At 40.9% G+C, this 7,519-nt stretch overlaps 1 pseudogene; it reads left to right on the forward strand.

Annotated features, from left to right (window-relative positions):
- The first annotated feature begins 5,914 nt into the window (after positions 1-5,914).
- LOC123833326 lies at positions 5,915-6,569 on the forward strand (annotated as a pseudogene).
- The last annotated feature ends 950 nt before the right edge of the window (positions 6,570-7,519 follow it).

Here is a 7,519-nt window from a genome sequence, read left to right on the forward strand (position 1 = left end):
TCTTTCAGTGTGGCCCAGAGATGCCAAGAGGTTGGACACCCTGAAGGCTTAAGGGCTATTGGCATCAGCCTTATAGATTATTCTTTCTGTTAGCACTTTTAAATAAAACCATAAATACAAAGGCTATGTGGATTTAAAGATGGCTGATAGAATGAATTGAGTTGGCAAAAAACTTACTTTTATATAAAAACTAACTAACTTTAAAATATATAAAAACTATATATAACTTTATATAAACTTTAACTTTATAAACTAAACTAAAACTTTATATAAAAACTAACTTTAAGTTAGTTGATGAGCAAATATTAATTAGGTTCCTCTCTCTGTCTCTCTGGATCCACTTACACCCCAGCATCAGAGATTCTGCCCCTATCTAAATCTTCCTCAGAGTGTGTGGTGGCAATAATCTGGTCTCCCAGCTCCAGGGAGAGTCACCTGGCACAAGGTAACTTGTAGTAGAGAGTCATCAGTTGGCAGCAACCTCTGACTTACGTGGCCTGACTTAAAAGAGACCAGAGTGAAATTACCAGCTGGAAATAGGACAAAAGGATGAATTACTTAATGACAAAGGACTAGACTAGGATGAGTGTTAAGGATTACCTATGCTGAGGTCCCAGAACTGCCTTGAGTCCAGAAGCAGATTCCCTGAGGAAGGCACTGTGTATCACTGCTCTTGTTTGAGATTAATGTCTCTTACTACAATCCCCTCATATTTAATTAGTTTGAGTAGAGCTCTATTTCCTACAAAGAAATAGTTCTAAACAAAACAATTGCTTACAACTAAAGTGTTCTTCTGAGCTCAATGGGATGTATGCAACAAAGTGAATTATGGTAATTTTATTTATTTATTTTTAAAGATTTTATTTATTTATTTTTAGAGAGGGGACGGGAGGGAGAAAGAGAGGGAGAGAAACATCAATGTGTGGTTGCCTCTCACATGCCCCCTACTGGGGACCTGGCCCGCAGCCCAGGCCTGTGCCCTGACCTGGAATTGCACCGGTGACCCTTTGGTTCACAGGCTGGTGCTCAATCCACTGAACCACACCAGCCAGGGCAAATTATGGTAATTTTAAATGAACTAACAGAGCTGTAGATATAAAACAAAAATATTAGAAAAATGATAATCTGACTGTTTATAAAACTGTAGAACATAGTATAACAAGATCACTGGACTTAAAGTAAGAAAACATGAATTTTTGAGACCCAGGTGTCAGGGTTCTCCCGGAAAAGAGATGGCACATCCAAAAGCTTTAATTCACGAATATTTAATGATCACTTTTAAAAAAACAAAGAATGTTTAATAAAACTTTTGAGGTAAAAATATGTCATTGATTGTGGTGGTAGTTTTACAGTGTACATTGTGAAAGCTCAGCAATGGTTCACTAAATATGTGCAGTTTACTAAATGTCAGTTACACCTCAATAAAACTGAAAAAAAAGTTTATGAAGAAACCACTCAGAGGTGTGTGGCAGAGCCTTAGGTTATAAGCAAAGGCTAGAAGTGTAAATTAATATGAGTTAAAGCTTCTTGGATTCCATTGCAGTGATACACAGCTGCTATTTTATTTTTGATTAGTGGCATTTTGGAGACTTTAACTAGGGTACTAAACATCACTGTCGGTACTATGGTTTTGTTTTTGTTTTTCTTGGGTCTTTTTGGTACATGTAAATTTTGTTTTGTGTAAAATAAAATTACTTTCTCTTGGTCTCTGTTGATGAGTTTAAAATTAAAGGAGCATTTTGTTTTAGTGTGGGAGTGGCCAGGATTATGTTGGGATTTATTTATATTACTTGCACTTTTTTTTTATCTTTGCAAGGATAAAACTGTAAGTAATGAGTTTTATGTAATTGACATAAATTTGTTACAGGTTTTCATGTTCAGGATAAACAATGTTTCAACTTTTGGTAGAAAATACTTGCAACAGCTTAAGGTAATTGTGTTTTACCTTAGGACAACTATGGAGTGCCATTTTGTGTGTGTGAGGGAAAACACTTCAAAATGAATTAAAATACGTAAATTTACATAAAATTGGTTGTGTATTTAATCTGCCCCAAGTTCAGTAAACAATTCTTATTTTAAAAAGAAAGGTAAGGAGAGTGCTAGGAAAGAAATAAACGGTACAGCTGGAGAAGAAGAGATGGTCAGGGAAGCCCTGCGTGAGAAAGCAACTCTTAAGTTGAAACTTGAAGGCCAGAAAACCAGTGCTGCGAACAGTGGGAGAAAATGTTATTGGAGAAGGAAGCCAGTGCAGGAAAGCTCTAAGGTTGGACTAAATGCATTCAGTGTTGGATGCGAGAGGGAATGCTGCTGTAGCCACAGATTGCTTCTTAGAGGTGCATACTCCCAAAGGAAAGCCAACTGACTTGCCCGCAGAGGACCTACAATGGTGAGACTGTATTCAACTATGGCCAGCCTCTGTCCCAATTTGGTTACAGCTCAGGTCACACCCTCTGATAGATTCATGTAGCAAAAATGCTGTTATAAAAAGCTTTGCTCTGATTTTTTTTACCTGTTAAGGCTTCTATGCTATAGTGCTGGAGTTTGATCAGGGCCTCCCAACAGTCTGTTTTTCTATGTAGGAGGGAAAAATGTGACTTCTGTATTGGTTCAGAGGGATCTAACATTCTAGAAAACTTGGTATTTCTTTTATTTTAAAAGAGCAACTGGCTTCTATTCTGCCCCCAAAACTGTTACATACATTGACACTGTTCTGGGACTTATGGAGCTTACTACCTATAAGCACAAATTTAAACACTGATAGACTTTAATTGAATAAAAAGGTACAGTTTTCCTATCTGTTGATTATGTAAAAACATTGCAGTAATAGCATGTCTTTTCTTCCAGAACTGCTGTTTTTGTCTTGTTTCATACATCTCTGGTTAGTGTTGGCATTGTTCCTACATGCCCCAACTGTTAACTACATTTTATTCTCTGGAACCTATAATTTGTGTTTTATTATTGTCCCTTCTGCCTTCAAATTAAGATACTGACATTATTTCCACTTTCAGGATAGAATTCAACTCAAAAACAAAAGCTTTAAAGAAACTCTGTTCTCTTTTCATATAAAGAACTCCTCAGCCCTGGCTGGCGTAGCTCAGTGGATTGAGTGCGGGCTGCAAACCAAAGTGTTGCAGGTTTGATTCCCAGTCAGGGTACATGCCTGGGTTGCAGGCCATGGCCCCCAGCAACTGCACATTGATGTTTCTCTCTCTCTCTCTTTCTCCCTCCCTTCCCTCTCTAAATATAAATAAATAAAATCTTTAAAAAAAAAAGAACTCCTCACTAGAGACGCCTATTTAAAGGAACTTTAACGAACAGCAGGGGACTTCCAAGCAAGATGGTGGTAGGTAAACACAGCTCTCCTCCTCCCACAACCATATCAAAATTACAACTAAACTGTAGAAAAACCATCATTCAAAATCACCTGAAACCTGGCTAAGTGGAAATCCTACAACATGGGAATTAAGAAGAAGCCACATTGAGACTGGTAGGAGGGGAAGAGATGCAAAACAGGCTGGTCTTACACCCATGTGTGGTAGGTGAAAGCTGGAAGGGATATCTCAGCTGCAGAGGTCTCCCCCTAAAGAGCGATAGGTCCCGCCTCACACCAGGCCCCCCCAGCCCAGAGTTCCAGTTTCAGAATGAGAAGTCCCCAAAACTTCTGGCTGTAAAAATCAGTGGAGATTGAGGCTGAGGGAGTCAGAGGGTTGCTGGAGTCCCAGACAGTTCCTTGCACAGGGCCGGGGCATGGACTTACTTGGACTCACTCCCTCTGAGCTCCAATGCTGGGGAAGCAGCTTTAAAGGCATCAGGGACATATGGGGTGGAACTGAATTGTCCAGTATCAGGGCGAGGACTAGGAAGGAGGTAACTTTCTTTCAGATGGAAGTGCTGGCAGAGGCCATTGTCCCTTTGATGAGCCCTCCACCCACAGAACCTGAATGAGGGTTCTATATCTGAGACTTCATCAACCTAGATCACACTGTTTGCCCTGCCCTAGTGATTCCTTGAGGCCCTGCCCCACCCAACTTTCAGGCCCATGCAAGCTTTTTCCAGTGTCCTTCCTATGTAAATGATTCCTCTTGGCTCATGCTTTAGATTTTCCTAATATCTCAAACAAACAGCACCTGGCCTCAGCATGATCCACACCTCCTGGGTAAGTGGCCCCAGCCCTGGTACTAGGGGCAGCTGGCCTTGGTTCACAGCTTGTCCTCCCTAGGGCACCTCCAAGCCCAGCACACATAGTAGCCATCTGCAGATTGCTTTGCCACTCATGCCAGGTGGCTGGACTTGTACACAGGTGGTGGATGACCTTGGTCTGCACCTCCCAGGAGGCCTCAGAGCCAGCACACCCAGTGGACAGCTTTAGACCACCTGGAAGCAACATCACCCAGCCACATCCACAAGTGACACAAGGGGCAGACTCAGCACCAGAGCCCTGCTGAAGTCTTGCTGTGGAGTAGGCCCCTACTCCGCATAGCTGATCCTCCATGGTGGTTGGAGGTTGGTGGTCAGTGGTCAAAGATAGGCCTTACAGCTAATTGGCCTGCAAGTAAATCCCTCCCATTGACATTCCAACAGCAATCAAGGCTCAACCACAAGAGGAGACTGTATACAACCTACATGGGGGGAGGTACACCTCGAGGGACCAGCTTGGGTGATTGGGGAGGCTATGCCACTGGAACCTACAGGACACCTACTGTATTAAGCCTCACTACCAAGCCTGGGAGGTGTAATAGCTCTACCTAACATAGAAACAAACACAGGGAGGCTGCCAAAATGAGGAGACACAGAAATATGCCCCAAAAGAAAGAACAGATCAAAACTCTAGAAAAAGAACTAAACAAAATGGAGGCAAGCAATTAACTAGGCGCTGAGTTCAAAACACAGTTATAAGGAACCTCAGTGAACTTAGAACTTTAACAGCCTAAAAAAGAACCTTCAGAAGTGAAGGATACACTAACTGAAATGAAGAATAATTTACAGGGATTCAACAGTAGAGTAGATGAAGCCAAGAATTAAATCAATGATTTGGAATATAAGGGAGGAAAAAAATCAAATCAATCAGGACAGCAAAAAGAAAAATAATCCAAAAAAATGAGGATAGTGTAAGGAGCTTCTGGGACAACTTCAAGAGTACCAACATTCACATCATGGGGCTGCTGGAAGGAGAAGAGAAAGAGCAGGAATTTGAAAACCTATTTGAAAAACATAATGACAAAACTTCTGTAACCTGGTGAAGGAAATAGACATACAAGCCCAGGAAGCACAGAGTCCCAAACAATATGAACCCAAAGAGACCTACACCAAGACACGTCATAATTAAAATGCCAAAGTTTAAACATAAAAGGAGCCCTGGCTGGTGTAGCTCAGTGGATTGAGTGCCGGCCTGTGAACCAAGGGGTTGCTGGTTTGATTCCCAGGCAGGGTTCGTGCCTGGGTTGCAGGCCAGGTTCCCATTGGGGGCACTTGAGAGGCAACCACACACTAATGTTTCTCTTCCTCTCTTTCTCCCTCCCTTCCCCTCTGTCTAGAAATAAATAAATCTTTGAAAAATTTTTAAAAAACACAAAGAGAGAATCTTAAAAGCTACAAGGGAAAAGCAGTTAGTTACCTAAAAAGGGGCTCCTATAGGACTGTCAGCTGATTTCTCAACAGAAACTTTGCAGGCCAGAATTGACTGGCAAGAGATATTCACAGTGATGTAAAGCAAGGACCTACAACCAAGATTACTCTACCCAGCAAAGCTATCAGTTAGTATTGAAGGACAGATAAAGAGCTTCCCAGACAAGAAAAACCTACAGGAGTTTGTCATGACTAAACCACTATTATATGAAACTTTAAAGGCTCTTAAGATGAAGAAGAAAAAGAGATAAAACATATGAACAAGAAAGGGGAATAAAAAGAGTTCAGGGCTCGGGGTTTCTGCGAAGGTGGTGTAGCCATGGCAGCAGGAGAGAGCATGGCCCAGCAGATGGTCTGGGTGGATCTGGAGATGACAAGATTGGACATTGACAAGGACCAGATTATTGAGATGGCCTGTCTGATAACTGGCTCTGATCTCAACATTTTGGCTGAAGGTCCTAACCTGATAATAAAACAGCCAGATGAGTTACTGGACAGCATGTGACATTGGTGTAAGGAGCATCATGGGAAGTCTGGTCTAACCAAACCAGTGAAGGAGAGTACAATGACATTGCAGCAGGCAGAATAAGAGTTTCTATCCTTTGTATGACAGCAGCCTCCTCCAGGGCTCTGTCCACTTGCAGGAAATTCAGTTCATGCAGATAAGAAGTTTCTGGACAAATACATGCCCCAGTTCATGAAACATCTTCATTATAGAATAATTGATGTGAGCACTGTTACGGAACTGTGCAGATGCTGGTATCCAGAAGAATATGAATTTGCAACAAAGAAGGCTGCTTCTCACAGGGCACTTGATGACATTAGTGAAAGCGTCAAAGAACTTCAGTTTTACCGAAATAACATCTTCAAAGAAAAAACAGATGAAAAGAAGAGGAAAATTATGGAAAATGGGGAAAATGAGAAGACTGTGAGTTGATGATGCCCATTGTGCTGCCACCACTTAGTTCCCTGGAAGTATCTTCTGGTGTGTGTTTTTTTTGTTGTTGTTGTTGTTGTTCACACTGATTGCTTGGCAGAGCACCTTCTTTCAGTTAATTTGCACCTCCAGACTATTCAAGCAGACTGCACCTGAAATATCATTTGTCTCCTAACATGCTGTTTTTCATTTATGACACAGCAGCTCCTTTGTAAGTACCAGGTCATGTCCATCCCTTAGTACAAATTCACATTTGCTTTTAGACCAGATTTTGTTTTTTTAAAAAATAATAAAGCTAGTTCTATTGAAAAAAGGGAGGAATAAAAGCATATCTATCAATGACTGAATCCCAAAAAACAAACAAACAAACAAGCAGAGCGAAACAGACTCATACACAGAGAACATTTTGACGGGTGCCAGAAGGGAGGTGTTTGGCAATACAAGTGAAAAAGGTGAAGGGATTAAGAAGTACAGATTGGTTGTTAAAGAATAGTCATCAGGATGTAAAGTAAAGCATAGGAAATACAGTCAATCATATTCTCATAACTATGTACGGTGTCAGATGGGTGCGAGATTTATGGGAATGACCACTTCATAAGTTATGTAATGCATAATACCTGTAGTGCACACCTGAAACCAATATAATAATATCTGTCAACTGTAATTGAATAATTAAAATGATTTAAAAATGGGGAAAAATAGTTATCAGAAATGAAAAACAAAAAACACTAGGGGCAGGGAGGAGAGTTTAATTCTCCAAATTACTATAGTGACTTATATGGCCACTAGGGGGGAGTCTAAACTGTTGAGTCTATTTTATCAGTGGAACCTCTGCAGGTATAATCTCTACCATAGACTTGCTCGAATCTAAACATGTATCTAAATGAGGGTAACAGATTGCATAACACAGCCCAGTCCTATTTTCCTCATATCATATACCACCTGGGAGCCTTTTCT

The sequence above is a fragment of the Phyllostomus hastatus genome, unplaced genomic scaffold (genome assembly GCF_019186645.2).
Source record: "Phyllostomus hastatus isolate PE091 unplaced genomic scaffold, TTU_PhHast_1.1 phas_scaffold_21, whole genome shotgun sequence".
Taxonomy (NCBI): domain Eukaryota; kingdom Metazoa; phylum Chordata; class Mammalia; order Chiroptera; family Phyllostomidae; genus Phyllostomus; species Phyllostomus hastatus.